Source organism: Cynocephalus volans, chromosome 8, assembly GCF_027409185.1.
Source record: "Cynocephalus volans isolate mCynVol1 chromosome 8, mCynVol1.pri, whole genome shotgun sequence".
Taxonomy (NCBI): domain Eukaryota; kingdom Metazoa; phylum Chordata; class Mammalia; order Dermoptera; family Cynocephalidae; genus Cynocephalus; species Cynocephalus volans.
This window is the reverse complement of record NC_084467.1, coordinates 158,173,214-158,196,476: the sequence shown is the minus strand read 5'-3', so window position 1 is coordinate 158,196,476 and position 23,263 is coordinate 158,173,214.

The window sequence follows — 23,263 nt, the reverse complement described above, 5'->3', positions numbered from 1 at the left end:
ATAAAACCGGATTGAACCGGTGTAAACCGGTTGAAACCGGATAAAACCGGATTGAACCTGCTTAAACCGGATAAAACCGGAATAAACTGGTTTAAACCGGGTTAAACCGGAAAAAACGGATTGAACCGGTTTAAACTGGATAAAACCGGATAGAACCGGTTTAATCCGGTTTAAACCAGATAAAAACCAATTGAACCGGTTTAAACCGGTTTAAACCGAATAAAACCGGATTGAACCGGTTTAAACCGGTTTAAACTGGATAGAACCGGTTTAAACCGGATAAAACAGGATTGAACCGGTTTAAACCGGCTTAAACCAGATAGAACCGGATAGAACCGGTTTAAACCGGATAGAACCGGATAGAACCGGTTTAAAGCGGATAAAACCGGATTGAACTGGTATAAACCGGTTTAAACTGGAGAAAACCGGATTGAAGAGGTTGAAACCGGATAAAACCGGATTGACCCGGTTTAAACCGGTTTAAACCGGATAAAACCGGATTGAACGGTTCAAACCGGTTTAAACCGGATAAAACCAAATGGAACGAGTTTAAACCGGATAAAATCAGATTGAACTGGTTTAAAACGTATAAAACCGGATTGAACCAGTTTAAACCCTTTTAAACCAGATGGAAACGAATAGAACCGGTTTAAACTGGATAAAACCGGATTGAACTGGTTTAACCGGTTAAAACAGGATAGAACAGGATAGAACCGGTTTAAACCGATTAAAACAGGATAGAACCGGACAGAACCGGTTTAAACGAGATAAAACCGGATTGAACCGGTTTATACCGGTTTAAACAGGATAAAACCGGATTGAACCGGTTTAAACCGGTTTCAACTGTATAGAACCGGATAGAACCGGTTTAAACCGGATAAAACAGGATTGAACTGGTTTAAACCGGATAAAACCGGATTGATCCGGCTTAAACTGGTTTCAACCGGATAGAACCGGATAGAACCGGTTTAAACTGGATAAAACTGGATTGAACTGGCTTAAACTGGTTAAAACCAGATTAAACAGGATTGAACCGGTTCAAACTGGTTTAAACCGCATAAAATCAGATTGAACCGGTTTAAACCGCATAAAAACGGATTGAACCGGCTTAAACTGGTTTAAACTGGATTGAACCGGTTCAAACCGGTTTAAACCTGATAAAACCGGAATGAACTTTTTAAAACCGGTTTAAAACGGATAGAACCGGATAGCAACGGTTTAAACCGGATAAAACAGGATTGAACTGGATTAAACCGGTTTAAAACGGATAAAACCGGTTTAAACTGGATAAAACCGGATTGAACCAGCTTAAACCGGTTTAAACCGGATAAAACTGGGTTGAATCGGTTTAAACCGGATGAAATCGGATTGAACAGGTTTAAACATGTTTAAACCGTATAGAACCGGGTAAAACCGGTTGAAACCGGATAAAACCGGATTGATCCGGTTTAAACCGGTTTAAACAGGATAAAACCGGATTGAACTGGTTTATACCGGTTTAAACCGGATATAACCGGTTTAAACTGGATAAAACCGGACTGAACCGGTTTAAATCGGTTTAAACCGGATAAAACCGGATTGAACCGGATTAAACCGGTTTCAACCGGATAGAACCGGATAGAACCGGTTTAAACCGGATAAAACCCGATTGAACCAGCTTAAACCGGTTTAAACCGGAGAAAACCGGATCGAACCGGTTGTAACCAGTTTAAACCGGATATAAACGGATTGAAGCAGTTTAAACCGGTTTAAAACTGATAAAACCTGAATGAACCGGCCTAAACCTGTTTAAACCCGATAGTACCGGTTTAAACTGGATAAAACCGGATTGAACTGGATTAAACTGGTTTAAACCGGATAGAACTGGTTTAAACTGGATAAAACTGATTGAACCGGTTTAAACCGGTTTAAACCGGATAAAACCAGATTGAACCGGTTTTAACCTGAGAAAACCGGATTGAACTGGTTTAAACCGGTTTCAACCAGATAGAACCGGATAGAACCGGTTTAAACTGGATAAAACTGGATTGAACCAGCTTAAACCGGTTTAAACCGGATAAAACAGGATTGAACCGGTACAAACCGGTTTAAACCGGATAAAACCGGAGTGAACTGGTTTAAACCGGATAAAACCGGATTGAACCGGTTCAAACCAGTTTAAACCGGATAAAATAGGAATGAACTGGTTTAAACCGGATAAAATCGGACTGAACCAGTTTAAACTGGATAAAACCGGATCGAACCGTTTCAAACCGGTTTTAACCGGATAAAACCGGAATGAACCGGTTTAAACCGGATAAAACCGGATTGAACCGGTTTAAACCAGATAAAACCGGATTGAACCGGTTTAAACTGGTTTCAACCAGATAGAACCGGATAGAACCGGTTTAAACTGGATAAAACCGGAATGAACTGGTTTAAACCGGTTTAAAACGGATAGAAGTGGATAGAAACGGTTTAAACCGGATAAAACCGGATTGAACCGGTTCAAACTGGTTTAAACCGGATAAAACGGGATAAAACCGTTTTAAAGCGGTTTAAACTGGATAAAACCAGATTGAACCGGTTTAAGCTGATTAAAACCAGATTGAACTGGTTTAAACTGGTCTAAACCGGATAAAACCGGTTTAAACCGGACAAAACCGGATTGAACCGGTTTAAACTGGTTTCAACCGGATAGAACCGGATAGAACCGGTTTAAACCGGATAAAACCGGATTGAACCGGCTTAAACCGGTTTAAACCGGATAAAACCGGATTGAACCGGTTCAAACTGGTTTAAACCGGATTGAACCAGCTTAAACCGGTTTAAACAGAATTAAACCGGTTTAAACCAGATAAAACCGGATTGAACTGGCTTAAACCGGTTTATACCGGATAAAACCGGATTGAAACGGTTGAAACCGGTTTAAACCGGATAAAACCGGAATGAACTGGTTTAAACCGGTTTAAAACGGATAGAAGTGGATAGAAACGGTTTAAACCGGATAAAACCGGATTGAACCGGTGTAAACCGGTTGAAACCGGATAAAACCGGATTGAACCGGCTTAAACCGGTTTAAACCGGATAAAACCGGAATGAACTGTTTTAAACCGGTTTAAAACGGATAGAACCGGTTTAAACTGGAGAAAACCGGATTGAACCAGTTTAAACCGGTTTAAACCAGATAGAAATGGATAGAACTGGTTTAAACTGGATAAAAACGGATTGAACCGGTATGAACTGGTCTAAACCAGATAAAACCGGATTGAACTGGTTTCAACGGTTTAAACCGGATAAAACAAGATTGAAACGGTTTAAACCGGATAAAACCAGATTGAACCAGCTTAAACCGGTTTAAACCGGATAAAACCGGATTGAACCGGTTTAAAATGGTTTCAACCGGATAGAACCAGATAGGACCGGTTTAAACTGGATAAAACCGGATTGAACCGGCTTAAACCGGTTTAAACCGTATAAAACCTGATTGAACCGGTTTAAACCGGATAAAACCGGATTGAACTGGCTTAAACCGGTTTAAACCGAATAAGACCGGATTGAACTGGTTCAAACAGGTTTAAACCGGATAAAACCGGAATGAACTGGTTTAAACCGGTTTAAAACGGATAGAACCGGATAGAAACGGTATAAACCGGATAAAACCGGATTGAACCGCTGTAAACCGGTTGAAACCGGATAAAAACGGATTGAAAGGGTTTAAACCGGTTTAAACAGGATAAAACCGGATTGAACTGGTTTAATCCAGTTAAAACAGGATAGAACAGTACAGAAACAGTTTAATCCGATTTAAAAAGGATAGAACCGGATAGAACCGTTCTAAATGAGATAAAACCGGATTGAACCGGTTTAAACCGGTTTAAACCGGATAAAACCGGATTGAACCGGTTCAAACTGGTTTAAACCGGATAAAACCGGATTAAACCGTTTTAAAGCGGTTTAAATCGGATAAAACCAGATGGAACCAGTTTAAGCCGATTAAAACCGGATTGAACTGGTTTAAACCGGTCTAAACCGGATAAAACCGGTTTCAACAGGATAAAACCAGATTGAACCGGTTTAAACCAGATAAAACCGGATTGAACCGGTTCAAACCGGTTTAAACCGGATAAAATCGGAGTGAACTGGTTTAAACCGGATAAAAACGGATCGAACCGGTTTAACCCGGATATAATCGGATTGAACCTTTTCAAACCGGTTTTAAACGGATAAAACCGGAATGAACCGTTTTAAACCGGATAAAACCGGATTGAAACGTTTCAAACCGGTTTTAACCAGATAAAACCGGAATGAACCGGTTTAAACCGGACAAAATCGGATTGAACCGGTTTAAACCGGATAAAACCGGATTGAACCAGTTTAAACTGGTTTCAACCGGATAGAATCGGATAGAACCGGTTTAAACTGGATAAAACCGGATTGAACCGGCTTAAACTTGTTTAAACCGGATAAAACCGGACTGAACCGGTTCAAACCGGATAGAACCGGATAGAACCGGTTTAAACCGGATAAAACCGGATTGAACCGTTTTAAACCGGTTTAAACCGGATAAAACCGGATTGAACTGGTTTAAACCGGATAAAACCGGATTGAACCGGTTTAAACCGGTTTCAACCGGATAGAACTGGATAGAACTGGTTTAAACCGGATAAAACCGGATTGATCCGGCTTAAACCGGATAAAACCAGAATGAACTGGTTGAAACCGGTTTAAACCGGAAAAAACGGATTGAACAGGTATAAACCGGTTTCAACCGGATAGAACCAGATAGAACCGGTTTAAACTGGATAAAAGCGGATTGAACCGGTTAAAGCCGGTTAAAACCGGAGAAAACCGGGTGGAACCGGCTTAAACCGGTTTAAACTGGAGAAAACCGGATTGAACCGGTTGTAACCGGTTTAAACCGAATATAAAAGGATTGAAGCAGTTTAAACCGGTTTAAAACTGATAAAACCGGAATGAACCGGCCTAAACCTGTTTAAACACGATAGGACCGGTTTAAACCGGATAAAACTGGATTGAACTGGATTAAACTGGTTTAAACCGGATAGAACTGGTTTAAACTGGATAAAACCGATTGAACCAGTTTAAACCGGTTTAAACCTGATAAAACCAGATTGAACCGGTTTTAACCTGAGAAAACCGGATTGAACTGGTTTAAACCGGTTTCAACCAGATAGAACCGGATAGAACCGGTTTAAACTGGATAAAACTGGATTGAACCAGCTTAAACCGGTTTAAACCGGATAAAACCAGATTGAACCGGTACAAACCGGTTCAAACCGGATAAAACTGGAGTGAACTGGTTTAAACCGGATAAAACCGGATTGAACCCTTTCAAACCGGTTTTAAACGGATAAAACCGGAATGAACCGGTTTAAACCGGATAAAACCGGATTGAATCGTTTCAAACCGGTTTGAACAGGATAAAACCGGAATGAACCGGTTTAAACCGGATAAAACTGGATTGAACCGGTTGAAACCGGATAAAACCGGATTGAACCGTTTCAAACCGGTTTTAACAGGATAAAACCGGAATGAACCGGTTTAAACCGGATAAAACCGGATTGAACCGGTTGCAACCGGATAAAACCGGATTGAACCGGTTTAAACTGGTTTCAACTGGATAGAACCGGATAGAACCGGTTTAAACTGGATAAAACCAGATTGAACCGGCTTAAACCAGTTTAAACCGGATAAAACCGGATTGAACCGGTTCAAACTGGATAGAACCGGATAGAACCGGTTTAAACTGGATAAAACCGGATTGAACCGGTTTAAACAGGATAAAACCGGATTGAACTGGTTTAAAAGGTATAAAACCGGATTGAACCGGTTTAAACCGGTTTCAACCGGATAGAACTGTATAGAACCAGTTTAAACCGGATAAAACCGGATTGAAGCGGTTTAAACCGGTTAAAACCGGATAAAACCAGATTGAAACGGTTTAAACCGGATTGAACCGGCTTAAACCGGATAAAACCGGAATGAACTGGTTGAAACCGGGTTAAACCAGAAAAAACGGATTGAACCGGTTTAAACTGGATAAAACCGGATAGAACCGGTTTAATCCGGTTTAAACCAGATAAAAACCAATTGAACCGGTTTAAACCGGTTTAAACAGGATAAAACCGGATTGAACTGGTTTATACCGGTTTAAACCGGATATAACCGGTTTAAACTGGATAAAACCGGACTGAACCGGTTTAAATCGGTTTAAACCGGATAAAACCGGATTGAACCGGATTAAACCGGTTTCAACCGGATAGAACCTGATAGAACCGGTTTAAACCGGATAAAACCCGATTGAACCAGCTTAAACCGGTTTAAACCGGAGAAAACCGGATCGAACCGGTTGTAACCGGTTTAAACCGGATATAAACGGATTGAAGCAGTTTAAACCAGTTTAAAACTGATAAAACCGGAATGAACCGGCCTAAACCTTTTTAAACCCGATAGTACCGGTTTAAACTGGATAAAACCGGATTGAACTGGATTAAACTGGTTTAAACCGGATAGAACTGGTTTAAACTGGATAAAACTGATTGAACCGGTTTAAACCAGTTTAAACCGGATAAAACCAGATTGAACCGGTTTTAACATGAGAAAACCGGATTGAACTGGTTTAAACCGGTTTCAACCAGATAGAACCGGATAGAACCGGTTTAAACTGGATAAAACCGGATTGAACCAGCTTAAACCGGTTTAAACCGGATAAAACCGGATTGAACCGGTACAAACCGGTTTAAACCGGATAAAACCGGAGTGAACTGCTTTAAACCGGATAAAACCGGATTGAACCGGTTCAAACCAGTTTAAACCAGATAAAACTGGAATGAACTGGTTTAAACCGGATAAAATCGGACTGAACCAGTTTAAACTGGATAAAACCGGATCGAACCGTTTCAAACCGGTTTTAACCGGATAAAACCGGAGTGAACCAGTTTAAACCGGATAAAACCGGATTGAACCGGTTTAAACCAGATAAAACCGGATTGAACCGGTTTAAACTGGTTTCAACCAGATAGAACCGGATAGAACCGGTTTAAACTGGATAAAACCGGAATGAACTGGTTTAAACCGGTTTAAAACGGATAGAAGTGGATAGAAACGGTTTAAACCGGATAAAACCGGATTGAACCGGTTCAAACTGGTATAAACCGGAAAAACGGGATAAAACCGTTTTAAAGCGGTTTAAACTGGATAAAACCAGATTGAACCGGTGTAAGCTGATTAAAACCGGATTGAACTGGTTTAAACTGGTCTAAACCGGATAAAACCGGTTTAAACCGGACAAAACCGGATTGAACCGGTTTAAACTGGTTTCATCCGGATAGAACCGGATAGAACCGGTTTAAACTGGATAAAACCGGATTGAACCGGCTTAAACCGGTTTAAACCGGATAAAACCGGATTGAACCGGCTTAAACCGGTTTAAACCGGATAAAACCAGATAGAACCGGTTCAAACTGGTTTAAACCGGATTGAACCAGCTTAAACCGGTCTAAACAGAATTAAACCGGTTTAAACCGGATAAAACCGGATTGAACTGGCTTAAACCGGTTTATACCGGATAAAACCGGATTGAACCGGTTGAAACCGGTTTAAACCGGATAAAACCGGAATGAACTGGTTTAAACCGGTTTAAAACGGATAGAAGTGGATAGAAACGGTTTAAACCGGATAAAACCGGATTGAACCGGTGTAAACCGGTTGAAACCGGATAAAACCGGATTGAACCTGCTTAAACCGGATAAAACCGGAATAAACTGGTTTAAACCGGGTTAAACCGGAAAAAACGGATTGAACCGGTTTAAACTGGATAAAACCGGATAGAACCGGTTTAATCCGGTTTAAACCAGATAAAAACCAATTGAACCGGTTTAAACCGGTTTAAACCGAATAAAACCGGATTGAACCGGTTTAAACCGGTTTAAACTGAATAGAACCGGTTTAAACCGGATAAAACCGGATTGAACCGGTTTAAACCGGCTTAAACCAGATAGAACCGGATAGAACCGGTTTAAACCGGATAGAACCGGATAGAACCGGTTTAAAGCGGATAAAACCGGATTGAACTGGTATAAACCGGTTTAAACTGGAGAAAACTGGATTGAAGAGGTTGAAACCGGATAAAACCGGATTGACCCGGTTTAAACCGGTTTAAACCGGATAAAACCGGATTGAACGGTTCAAACCGGTTTAAACCGGATAAAACCAAATGGAACCAGTTTAAACCGGATAAAATCAGATTGAACTGGTTTAAAACGTATAAAACCGGATTGAACCAGTTTAAACCCTTTTAAACCAGATGGAAACGAATAGAACCGGTTTAAACTGGATAAAACCGGATTGAACTGGTTTAACCGGTTAAAACAGGATAGAACAGGATAGAACCGGTTTAAACCGATTTAAACAGGATAGAACCGGACAGAACCGGTTTAAACGAGATAAAACCGGATTGAACCGGTTTATACCGGTTTAAACAGGATAAAACCGGATTGAACCGGTTTAAACCGGTTTCAACTGTATATAACCGGATAGAACCGGTTTAAACCGGATAAAACAGGATTGAACTGGTTTAAACCGGATAAAACCGGATTGATCCGGCTTAAACTGGTTTCAACCGGATAGAACCGGATAGAACCGGTTTAAACTGGATAAAACTGGATTGAACTGGCTTAAACTGGTTAAAACCAGATTAAACAGGATTGAACCGGTTCAAACTGGTTTAAACCGCATAAAATCAGATTGAACCGGTTTAAACCGCATAAAAACGGATTGAACCGGCTTAAACTGGTTTAAACCGGATTGAACCGGTTCAAACCGGTTTAAACCTGATAAAACCGGAATGAACTTTTTAAAACCGGTTTAAAACGGATAGAACCGGATAGCAACGGTTTAAACCGGATAAAACAGGATTGAACTGGATTAAACCGGTTTAAACCGGATAGAACCGGATAGAACCGGTTTAAACCGGATAAAACCGGATTGAACCGGCTTAAACCGGTTTAAACCGGATAAAACCGGATTGAACCGGTTCAAACTGGTTTAAACCGGATTGAACCAGCTTAAACCGGTTTAAACAGAATTAAACCGGTTTAAACCAGATAAAACCGGATTGAACTGGCTTAAACCGGTTTATACCGGATAAAACCGGATTGAAACGGTTGAAACCGGTTTAAACCGGATAAAACCGGAATGAACTGGTTTAAACCGGTTTAAAACGGATAGAAGTGGATAGAAACGGTTTAAACCGGATAAAACCGGATTGAACCGGTGTAAACCGGTTGAAACCGGATAAAACCGGATTGAACCGGCTTAAACCGGTTTAAACCGGATAAAACCGGAATGAACTGTTTTAAACCGGTTTAAAACGGATAGAACCGGTTTAAACTGGAGAAAACCGGATTGAACCAGTTTAAACCGGTTTAAACCAGATAGAAATGGATAGAACTGGTTTAAACTGGATAAAAACGGATTGAACCGGTATGAACTGGTCTAAACCAGATAAAACCGGATTGAACTGGTTTCAACGGTTTAAACCGGATAAAACAAGATTGAAACGGTTTAAACCGGATAAAACCAGATTGAACCAGCTTAAACCGGTTTAAACCGGATAAAACCGGATTGAACCGGTTTAAAATGGTTTCAACCGGATAGAACCAGATAGGACCGGTTTAAACTGGATAAAACCGGATTGAACCGGCTTAAACCGGTTTAAACCGTATAAAACCTGATTGAACCGGTTTAAACCGGATAAAACCGGATTGAACTGGCTTAAACCGGTTTAAACCGAATAAGACCGGATTGAACTGGTTCAAACAGGTTTAAACCGGATAAAACCGGAATGAACTGGTTTAAACCGGTTTAAAACGGATAGAACCGGATAGAAACGGTATAAACCGGATAAAACCGGATTGAACCGCTGTAAACCGGTTGAAACCGGATAAAAACGGATTGAAAGGGTTTAAACCGGTTTAAACAGGATAAAACCGGATTGAACTGGTTTAATCCAGTTAAAACAGGATAGAACAGTACAGAAACAGTTTAATCCGATTTAAAAAGGATAGAACCGGATAGAACCGTTCTAAATGAGATAAAACCGGATTGAACCGGTTTAAACCGGTTTAAACCGGATAAAACCGGATTGAACCGGTTCAAACTGGTTTAAACCGGATAAAACCGGATTAAACCGTTTTAAAGCGGTTTAAATCGGATAAAACGAGATGGAACCAGTTTAAGCCGATTAAAACCGGATTGAACTGGTTTAAACCGGTCTACACCGGATAAAACCGGTTTCAACAGGATAAAACCAGATTGAACCGGTTTAAACCAGATAAAACCGGATTGAACCGGTTCAAACCGGTTTAAACCGGATAAAATCGGAGTGAACTGGTTTAAACCGGATAAAAACGGATCGAACCGGTTTAAACCGGATATAATCGGATTGAACCTTTTCAAACCGGTTTTAAACGGATAAAACCGGAATGAACCGTTTTAAACCGGATAAAACCGGATTGAAACGTTTCAAACCGGTTTTAACCAGATAAAACCGGAATGAACCGGTTTAAACTGGACAAAATCGGATTGAACCGGTTTAAACCGGATAAAACCGGATTGAACCAGTTTAAACTGGTTTCAACCGGATAGAACCGGATAGAACCGGTTTAAACTGGATAAAACCGGATTGAACCGGCTTAAACTTGTTTAAACCGGATAAAACGGAACTGAACCGGTTCAAACTGGATAGAACCGGATAGAACCGGTTTAAACCGGATAAAACCGGATTGAACCGTTTTAAACCGGTTTAAACCGGATAAAACCGGATTGAACTGGTTTAAACCGGATAAAACCGGATTGAACCGGTTTAAACCGGTTTCAACCGGATAGAACTGGATAGAACTGGTTTAAACCGGATAAAACCGGATTGAAGCGGTTTAAACCGGTTTAAACCGGATAAAATCAGATTGAAACGGTTTAAACCGGATTGATCCGGCTTAAACCGGATAAAACCAGAATGAACTGGTTGAAACCGGTTTAAACCGGAAAAAACGGATTGAACAGGTATAAACCGGTTTCAACCGGATAGAACTGGTTTAAACTGGATAAAACTGATTGAACCGGTTTAAACCAGTTTAAACCGGATAAAACCAGATTGAACCGGTTTTAACATGAGAAAACCGGATTGAACTGGTTTAAACCGGTTTCAACCAGATAGAACCGGATAGAACCGGTTTAAACTGGATAAAACCGGATTGAACCAGCTTAAACCGGTTTAAACCGGATAAAACCGGATTGAACCGGTACAAACCGGTTTAAACCGGATAAAACCGGAGTGAACTGGTTTAAACCGGATAAAACCGGATTGAACCGGTTCAAACCAGTTTAAACCGGATAAAACCGGAATGAACTGGTTTAAACCGGATAAAATCGGACTGAACCAGTTTAAACTGGATAAAACCGGATCGAACCGTTTCAAACCGGTTTTAACCGGATAAAACCGGAATGAACCAGTTTAAACCGGATAAAACCGGATTGAACCGGTTTAAACCAGATAAAACCGGATTGAACCGGTTTAAACTGGTTTCAACCAGATAGAACCGGATAGAACCGGTTTAAACTGGATAAAACCGGAATGAACTGGTTTAAACCGGTTTAAAACGGATAGAAGTGGATAGAAACGGTTTAAACCGGATAAAACCGGATTGAACCGGTTCAAACTGGTATAAACCGGAAAAACGGGATAAAACCGTTTTAAAGCGGTTTAAACTGGATAAAACCAGATTGAACCGGTGTAAGCTGATTAAAACCGGATTGAACTGGTTTAAACTGGTCTAAACCGGATAAAACCGGTTTAAACCGGACAAAACCGGATTGAACCAGTTTAAACTGGTTTCATCCGGATTGAACCGGCTTAAACCGGTTTAAACCGGATAAAACCGGATTGAACCGGCTTAAACCGGTTTAAACCGGATAAAACCAGATTGAACCGGTTCAAACTGGTTTAAACCGGATTGAACCAGCTTAAACCGGTCTAAACAGAATTAAACCGGTTTAAACCGGATAAAACCGGATTGAACTGGCTTAAACCGGTTTATACCGGATAAAACCGGATTGAACCGGTTGAAACCGGTTTAAACCGGATAAAACCGGAATGAACTGGTTTAAACCGGTTTAAAACGGATAGAAGTGGATAGAAACGGTTTAAACCGGATAAAACCGGATTGAACCGGTGTAAACCGGTTGAAACCGGATAAAACCGGATTGAACCTGCTTAAACCGGATAAAACCGGAATAAACTGGTTTAAACCGGGTTAAACCGGAAAAAACGGATTGAACCGGTTTAAACTGGATAAAACCGGATAGAACCGGTTTAATCCGGTTTAAACCAGATAAAAACCAATTGAACCGGTTTAAACCGGTTTAAACCGAATAAAACTGGATAGAACCGGTTTAAACCGGATAAAACAGGATTGAACCGGTTTAAACCGGCTTAAACCAGATAGAACCGGATAGAACCGGTTTAAACCGGATAGAACCGGATAGAACCGGTTTAAAGCGGATAAAACCGGATTGAACTGGTATAAACCGGTTTAAACTGGAGAAAACCGGATTGAAGAGGTTGAAACCGGATAAAACCGGATTGACCCGGTTTAAACCGGTTTAAACCGGATAAAACCGGATTGAACGGTTCAAACCGGTTTAAACCGGATAAAACCAAATGGAACCAGTTTAAACCGGATAAAATCAGATTGAACTGGTTTAAAACGTATAAAACCGGATTGAACCAGTTTAAACCCTTTTAAACCAGATGGAAACGAATAGAACCGGTTTAAACTGGATAAAACCGGATTGAACTGGTTTAACCGGTTAAAACAGGATAGAACAGGATAGAACCGGTTTAAACCGATTTAAACAGGATAGAACCGGACAGAACCGGTTTAAACGAGATAAAACCGGATTGAACCGGTTTATACCGGTTTAAACAGGATAAAACCGGATTGAACCGGTTTAAACCGGTTTCAACTGTATAGAACCGGATAGAACCGGTTTAAACCGGATAAAACAGGATTGAACTGGTTTAAACCGGATAAAACCGGATTGATCCGGCTTAAACTGGTTTCAACCGGATAGAACAGGATAGAACCGGTTTAAACTGGATAAAACTGGATTGAACTGGCTTAAACTGGTTAAAACCAGATTAAACAGGATTGAACCGGTTCAAACTGGTTTAAACCGCATAAAATCAGATTGAACCGGTTTAAACCGCATAAAAACGGATTGAACCGGCTTAAACTGGTTTAAACTGGATTGAACCGGTTCAAACCGGTTTAAACCTGATAAAACCGGAATGAACTTTTTAAAACCGGTTTAAAACGGATAGAACCGGATAGCAACGGTTTTAACCGGATAAAACAGGATTGAACTGGATTAAACCGGTTTAAAACGGATAAAACCGGTTTAAACTGGATAAAACCGGATTGAACCAGCTTAAACCGGTTTAAACCGGATAAAACTGGGTTGAATCGGTTTAAACCGGATGAAATCGGATTGAACAGGTTTAAACATGTTTAAACCGTATAGAACCGGGTAAAACCGGTTGAAACCGGATAAAACCGGATTGATCCGGTTTAAACCGGTTTAAACAGGATAAAACCGGATTGAACTGGTTTATACCGGTTTAAACCGGATATAACCGGTTTAAACTGGATAAAACCGGACTGAACCGGTTTAAATCGGTTTAAACCGGATAAAACCGGATTGAACCGGATTAAACCGGTTTCAACCGGATAGAACCGGATAGAACCGGTTTAAACCGGATAAAACCCGATTGAACCAGCTTAAACCGGTTTAAACCGGAGAAAACCGGATCGAACCGGTTGTAACCAGTTTAAACCGGATATAAACGGATTGAAGCAGTTTAAACCGGTTTAAAACTGATAAAACCTGAATGAACCGGCCTAAACCTGTTTAAACCCGATAGTACCGGTTTAAACTGGATAAAACCGGATTGAACTGGATTAAACTGGTTTAAACCGGATAGAACTGGTTTAAACTGGATAAAACTGATTGAACCGGTTTAAACCGGTTTAAACCGGATAAAACCAGATTGAACCGGTTTTAACCTGAGAAAACCGGATTGAACTGGTTTAAACCGGTTTCAACCAGATAGAACCGGATAGAACCGGTTTAAACTGGATAAAACTGGATTGAACCAGCTTAAACCGGTTTAAACCGGATAAAACAGGATTGAACCGGTACAAACCGGTTTAAACCGGATAAAACCGGAGTGAACTGGTTTAAACCGGATAAAACCGGATTGAACCGGTTCAAACCAGTTTAAACCGGATAAAATAGGAATGAACTGGTTTAAACCGGATAAAATCGGACTGAACCAGTTTAAACTGGATAAAACCGGATCGAACCGTTTCAAACCGGTTTTAACCGGATAAAACCGGAATGAACCGGTTTAAACCGGATAAAACCGGATTGAACCGGTTTAAACCAGATAAAACCGGATTGAACCGGTTTAAACTGGTTTCAACCAGATAGAACCGGATAGAACCGGTTTAAACTGGATAAAACCGGAATGAACTGGTTTAAACCGGTTTAAAACGGATAGAAGTGGATAGAAACGGTTTAAACCGGATAAAACCGGATTGAACCGGTTCAAACTGGTTTAAACCGGATAAAACGGGATAAAACCGTTTTAAAGCGGTTTAAACTGGATAAAACCAGATTGAACCGGTTTAAGCTGATTAAAACCGGATTGAACTGGTTTAAACTGGTCTAAACCGGATAAAACCGGTTTAAACCGGACAAAACCGGATTGAACCGGTTTAAACTGGTTTCAACCGGATAGAACCGGATAGAACCGGTTTAAACCGGATAAAACCGGATTGAACCGGCTTAAACCGGTTTAAACCGGATAAAACCGGATTGAACCGGTTCAAACTGGTTTAAACCGGATTGAACCAGCTTAAACCGGTTTAAACAGAATTAAACCGGTTTAAACCAGATAAAACCGGATTGAACTGGCTTAAACCGGTTTATACCGGATAAAACCGGATTGAAACGGTTGAAACCGGTTTAAACCGGATAAAACCGGAATGAACTGGTTTAAACCGGTTTAAAACGGATAGAAGTGGATAGAAACGGTTTAAACCGGATAAAACCGGATTGAACCGGTGTAAACCGGTTGAAACCGGATAAAACCGGATTGAACCGGCTTAAACCGGTTTAAACCGGATAAAACCGGAATGAACTGTTTTAAACCGGTTTAAAACGGATAGAACCGGTTTAAACTGGAGAAAACCGGATTGAACCAGTTTAAACCGGTTTAAACCAGATAGAAATGGATAGAACTGGTTTAAACTGGATAAAAACGGATTGAACCGGTATGAACTGGTCTAAACCAGATAAAACCGGATTGAACTGGTTTCAACGGTTTAAACCGGATAAAACAAGATTGAAACGGTTTAAACCGGATAAAACCAGATTGAACCAGCTTAAACCGGTTTAAACCGGATAAAACCGGATTGAACCGGTTTAAAATGGTTTCAACCGGATAGAACCAGATAGGACCGGTTTAAACTGGATAAAACCGGATTGAACCGGCTTAAACCGGTTTAAACCGTATAAAACCTGATTGAACCGGTTTAAACCGGATAAAACCGGATTGAACTGGCTTAAACCGGTTTAAACCGAATAAGACCGGATTGAACTGGTTCAAACAGGTTTAAACCGGATAAAACCGGAATGAACTGGTTTAAACCGGTTTAAAACGGATAGAACCGGATAGAAACGGTATAAACCGGATAAAACCGGATTGAACCGCTGTAAACCGGTTGAAACCGGATAAAAACGGATTGAAAGGGTTTAAACCGGTTTAAACAGGATAAAACCGGATTGAACTGGTTTAATCCAGTTAAAACAGGATAGAACAGTACAGAAACAGTTTAATCCGATTTAAAAAGGATAGAACCGGATAGAACCGTTCTAAATGAGATAAAACCGGATTGAACCGGTTTAAACCGGTTTAAACCGGATAAAACCGGATTGAACCGGTTCAAACTGGTTTAAACCGGATAAAACCGGATTAAACCGTTTTAAAGCGGTTTAAATCGGATAAAACCAGATGGAACCAGTTTAAGCCGATTAAAACCGGATTGAACTGGTTTAAACCGGTCTAAACCGGATAAAACCGGTTTCAACAGGATAAAAACAGATTGAACCGGTTTAAACCAGATAAAACCGGATTGAACCGGTTCAAACCGGTTTAAACCGGATAAAATCGGAGTGAACTGGTTTAAACCGGATAAAAACGGATCGAACCGGTTTAAACCGGATATAATCGGATTGAACCTTTTCAAACCGGGTTTAAACGGATAAAACCGGAATGAACCGTTTTAAACCGGATAAAACCGGATTGAAACGTTTCAAACCGGTTTTAACCAGATAAAACCGGAATGAACCGGTTTAAACCGGACAAAATCGGATTGAACCGGTTTAAACCGGATAAAACCGGATTGAACCAGTTTAAACTGGTTTCAACCGGATAGAACCGGATAGAACCGGTTTAAACTGGATAAAACCGGATTGAACCGGCTTAAACTTGTTTAAACCGGATAAAACCGGACTGAACCGGTTCAAACCGGATAGAACCGGATAGAACCGGTTTAAACCGGATAAAACCGGATTGAACCGTTTTAAACCGGTTTAAACCGGATAAAACCGGATTGAACTGGTTTAAACCGGATAAAACCGGATTGAACCGGTTTAAACCGGTTTCAACCGGATAGAACTGGATAGAACTGGTTTAAACCGGATAAAACCGGATTGAAGCGGTTTAAACCGGTTTAAACCGGATAAAATCAGATTGAAACGGTTTAAACCGGATTGATCCGGCTTAAACCGGATAAAACCAGAATGAACTGGTTGAAACCTGTTTAAACCGGAAAAAACGGATTGAACAGGTATAAACCGGTTTCAACCGGATAGAACCAGATAGAACCGGTTTAAACTGGATAAAAGCGGATTGAACCGGTTAAAGCCGGTTAAAACCGGAGAAAACCGGGTGGAACCGGCTTAAACCGGTTTAAACTGGAGAAAACCGGATTGAACCGGTTGTAACCGGTTTAAACCGAATATAAAAGGATTGAAGCAGTTTAAACCGGTTTAAAACTGATAAAACCGGAATGAACCGGCCTAAACCTGTTTAAACACGATAGGACCGGTTTAAACCGGATAAAACCGGATTGAACTGGATTAAACTGGTTTAAACCGGATAGAACTGGTTTAAACTGGATAAAACCGATTGAACCAGTTTAAACCGGTTTAAACCTGATAAAACCAGATTGAACCGGTTTTAACCTGAGAAAACCGGATTGAACTGGTTTAAACCGGTTTCAACCAGATAGAACCGGATAGAACCGGTTTAAACTGGATAAAACCGGATTGAACCAGCTTAAACCGGTTTAAACCGGATAAAACCAGATTGAACCGGTACAAACCGGTTCAAACCGGATAAAACTGGAGTGAACTGGTTTAAACCGGATAAAACCGGATTGAACCCTTTCAAACCGGTTTTAAACGGATAAAACCGGAATGAACCGGTTTAAACCGGATAAAACCGGATTGAATCGTTTCAAACCGGTTTGAACAGGATAAAACCGGAATGAACCGGTTTAAACCGGATAAAACTGGATTGAACCGGTTGAAACCGGATAAAACCGGATTGAACCGTTTCAAACCGGTTTTAACAGGATAAAACCGGAATGAACCGGTTTAAACCGGATAAAACCGGATTGAACCGGTTGAAACCGGATAAAACCGGATTGAACCGGTTTAAACTGGTTTCAACTGGATAGAACCGGATAGAACCGGTTTAAACTGGATAAAACCAGATTGAACCGGCTTAAACCAGTTTAAACCGGATAAAACCGGATTGAACCGGTTCAAACTGGATAGAACCGGATAGAACCGGTTTAAACTGGATAAAACCGGATTGAACCGGTTTAAACAGGATAAAACCGGATTGAACTGGTTTAAAAGGTATAAAACCGGATTGAACCGGTTTAAACCGGTTTCAACCGGATAGAACTGTATAGAACCAGTTTAAACCGGATAAAACCGGATTGAAGCGGTTTAAACCGGTTAAAACCGGATAAAACCAGATTGAAACGGTTTAAACCGGATTGAACCGGCTTAAACCGGATAAAACCGGAATGAACTGGTTGAAACCGGGTTAAACCGGAAAAAACGGATTGAACCGGTTTAAACTGGATAAAACCGGATAGAACCGGTTTAATCCGGTTTAAACCAGATAAAAACCAATTGAACCGGTTTAAACCGGTTTAAACAGGATAAAACCGGATTGAACTGGTTTATACCGGTTTAAACCGGATATAACCGGTTTAAACTGGATAAAACCGGACTGAACCGGTTTAAATCGGTTTAAACCGGATAAAACCGGATTGAACCGGATTAAACCGGTTTCAACCGGATAGAACCTGATAGAACCGGTTTAAACCGGATAAAACCCGATTGAACCAGCTTAAACCGGTTTAAACCGGAGAAAACCGGATCGAACCGGTTGTAACCGGTTTAAACCGGATATAAACGGATTGAAGCAGTTTAAACCAGTTTAAAACTGATAAAACCGGAATGAACCGGCCTAAACCTTTTTAAACCCGATAGTACCGGTTTAAACTGGATAAAACCGGATTGAACTGGATTAAACTGGTTTAAACCGGATAGAACTGGTTTAAACTGGATAAAACTGATTGAACCGGTTTAAACCAGTTTAAACCGGATAAAACCAGATTGAACCGGTTTTAACATGAGAAAACCGGATTGAACTGGTTTAAACCGGTTTCAACCAGATAGAACCGGATAGAACCGGTTTAAACTGGATAAAACCGGATTGAACCAGCTTAAACCGGTTTAAACCGGATAAAACCGGATTGAACCGGTACAAACCGGTTTAAACCGGATAAAACCGGAGTGAACTGGTTTAAACCGGATAAAACCGGATTGAACCGGTTCAAACCAGTTTAAACCAGATAAAACTGGAATGAACTGGTTTAAACCGGATAAAATCGGACTGAACCAGTTTAAACTGGATAAAACCGGATCGAACCGTTTCAAACCGGTTTTAACCGGATAAAACCGGAATGAACCAGTTTAAACCGGATAAAACCGGATTGAACCGGTTTAAACCAGATAAAACCGGATTGAACCGGTTTAAACTGGTTTCAACCAGATAGAACCGGATAGAACCGGTTTAAACTGGATAAAACCGGAATGAACTGGTTTAAACCGGTTTAAAACGGATAGAAGTGGATAGAAACGGTTTAAACCGGATAAAACCGGATTGAACCGGTTCAAACTGGTATAAACCGGAAAAACGGGATAAAACCGTTTTAAAGCGGTTTAAACTGGATAAAACCAGATTGAACCGGTGTAAGCTGATTAAAACCGGATTGAACTGGTTTAAACTGGTCTAAACCGGATAAAACCGGTTTAAACCGGACAAAACCGGATTGAACCGGTTTAAACTGGTTTCATCCGGATAGAACCGGATAGAACCGGTTTAAACTGGATAAAACCGGATTGAACCGGCTTAAACCGGTTTAAACCGGATAAAACCGGATTGAACCGGCTTAAACCGGTTTAAACCGGATAAAACCAGATTGAACCGGTTCAAACTGGTTTAAACCGGATTGAACCAGCTTAAACCGGTCTAAACAGAATTAAACCGGTTTAAACCGGATAAAACCGGATTGAACTGGCTTAAACCGGTTTATACCGGATAAAACCGGATTGAACCGGTTGAAACCGGTTTAAACCGGATAAAACCGGAATGAACTGGTTTAAACCGGTTTAAAACGGATAGAAGTGGATAGAAACGGTTTAAACCGGATAAAACCGGATTGAACCGGTGTAAACCGGTTGAAACCGGATAAAACCGGATTGAACCTGCTTAAACCGGATAAAACCGGAATAAACTGGTTTAAACCGGGTTAAACCGGAAAAAACGGATTGAACCGGTTTAAACTGGATAAAACCGGATAGAACCGGTTTAATCCGGTTTAAACCAGATAAAAACCAATTGAACCGGTTTAAACCGGTTTAAACCGAATAAAACCGGATTGAACCGGTTTAAACCGGCTTAAACCAGATAGAACCGGATAGAACCGGTTTAAACCGGATAGAACCGGATAGAACCGGTTTAAAGCGGATAAAACCGGATTGAACTGGTATAAACCGGTTTAAACTGGAGAAAACTGGATTGAAGAGGTTGAAACCGGATAAAACCGGATTGACCCGGTTTAAACCGGTTTAAACCGGATAAAACCGGATTGAACGGTTCAAACCGGTTTAAACCGGATAAAACCAAATGGAACCAGTTTAAACCGGATAAAATCAGATTGAACTGGTTTAAAACGTATAAAACCGGATTGAACCAGTTTAAACCCTTTTAAACCAGATGGAAACGAATAGAACCGGTTTAAACTGGATAAAACCGGATTGAACTGGTTTAACCGGTTAAAACAGGATAGAACAGGATAGAACCGGTTTAAACCGATTTAAACAGGATAGAACCGGACAGAACCGGTTTAAACGAGATAAAACCGGATTGAACCGGTTTATACCGGTTTAAACAGGATAAAACCGGATTGAACCGGTTTAAACCGGTTTCAACTGTATATAACCGGATAGAACCGGTTTAAACCGGATAAAACAGGATTGAACTGGTTTAAACCGGATAAAACCGGATTGATCCGGCTTAAACTGGTTTCAACCGGATAGAACGGGATAGAACCGGTTTAAACTGGATAAAACTGGATTGAACTGGCTTAAACTGGTTAAAACCAGATTAAACAGGATTGAACCGGTTCAAACTGGTTTAAACCGCATAAAATCAAATTGAACCGGTTTAAACCGCATAAAAACGGATTGAACCGGCTTAAACTGGTTTAAACCGGATTGAACCGGTTCAAACCGGTTTAAACCTGATAAAACCGGAATGAACTTTTTAAAACCGGTTTAAAACGGATAGAACCGGATAGCAACGGTTTAAACCGGATAAAACAGGATTGAACTGGATTAAACCGGTTTAAAACGGATAAAACCGGTTTAAACTGGATAAAACCGGATTGAACCAGCTTAAACCGGTTTAAACCGGATAAAACTGGGTTGAATCGGTTTAAACCGGATGAAATCGGATTGAACAGGTTTAAACATGTTTAAACCGTATAGAACCGGGTAAAACCGGTTGAAACCGGATAAAACCGGATTGATCCGGTTTAAACCGGTTTAAACAGGATAAAACCGGATTGAACTGGTTTATACCGGTTTAAACCGGATATAACCGGTTTAAACTGGATAAAACCGGACTGAACCGGTTTAAATCGGTTTAAACCGGATAAAACCGGATTGAACCGGATTAAACCGGTTTCAACCGGATAGAACCGGATAGAACCGGTTTAAACCGGATAAAACCCGATTGAACCAGCTTAAACCGGTTTAAACCGGAGAAAACCGGATCGAACCGGTTGTAACCAGTTTAAACCGGATATAAACGGATTGAAGCAGTTTAAACCGGTTTAAAACTGATAAAACCTGAATGAACCGGCCTAAACCTGTTTAAACCCGATAGTACCGGTTTAAACTGGATAAAACCGGATTGAACTGGATTAAACTGGTTTAAACCGGATAGAACTGGTTTAAACTGGATAAAACTGATTGAACCGGTTTAAACCGGTTTAAACCGGATAAAACCAGATTGAACCGGTTTTAACCTGAGAAAACCGGATTGAACTGGTTTAAACCGGTTTCAACCAGATAGAACCGGATAGAACCGGTTTAAACTGGATAAAACTGGATTGAACCAGCTTAAACCGGTTTAAACCGGATAAAACCGGATTGAACCGGTACAAACCGGTTTAAACCGGATAAAACCGGAGTGAACTGGTTTAAACCGGATAAAACCGGATTGAACCGGTTCAAACCAGTTTAAACCGGATAAAATAGGAATGAACTGGTTTAAACCGGATAAAATCGGACTGAACCAGTTTAAACTGGATAAAACCGGATCGAACCGTTTCAAACCGGTTTTAACGGGATAAAACCGGAATGAACCGGTTTAAACAGGATAAAACCGGATTGAACTGGTTTAAAAGGTATAAAACCGGATTGAACCGGTTTAAACCGGTTTCAACCGGATAGAACTGTATAGAACCAGTTTAAACCGGATAAAACCGGATTGAAGCGGTTTAAACCGGTTAAAACCGGATAAAACCAGATTGAAACGGTTTAAACCGGATTGAACCGGCTTAAACCGGATAAAACCGGAATGAACTGGTTGAAACCGGGTTAAACCGGAAAAAACGGATTGAACCGGTTTAAACTGGATAAAACCGGATAGAACCGGTTTAATCCGGTTTAAACCAGATAAAAACCAATTGAACCGGTTTAAACCGGTTTAAACAGGATAAAACCGGATTGAACTGGTTTATACCGGTTTAAACCGGATATAACCGGTTTAAACTGGATAAAACCGGACTGAACCGGTTTAAATCGGTTTAAACCGGATAAAACCGGATTGAACTGGATTAAACCGGTTTCAACCGGATACAACCTGATAGAACCGGTTTAAACCGGATAAAACCCGATTGAACCAGCTTAAACCGGTTTAAACCGGAGAAAACCGGATCGAACCGGTTGTAACCGGTTTAAACCGGATATAAACGGATTGAAGCAGTTTAAACCAGTTTAAAACTGATAAAACCGGAATGAACCGGCCTAAACCTTTTTAAACCCGATAGTACCGGTTTAAACTGGATAAAACCGGATTGAACTGGATTAAACTGGTTTAAACCGGATAGAACTGGTTTAAACTGGATAAAACTGATTGAACCGGTTTAAACCAGTTTAAACCGGATAAAACCAGATTGAACCGGTTTTAACATGAGAAAACCGGATTGAACTGGTTTAAACTGGTTTCAACCAGATAGAACCGGATAGAACCGGTTTAAACTGGATAAAACCGGATTGAACCAGCTTAAACCGGTTTAAACCGGATAAAACCGGATTGAACCGGTACAAACCGGTTTAAACCGGATAAAACCGGAGTGAACTGCTTTAAACCGGATAAAACCGGATTGAACCGGTTCAAACCAGTTTAAACCAGATAAAACTGGAATGAACTGGTTTAAACCGGATAAAATCGGACTGAACCAGTTTAAACTGGATAAAA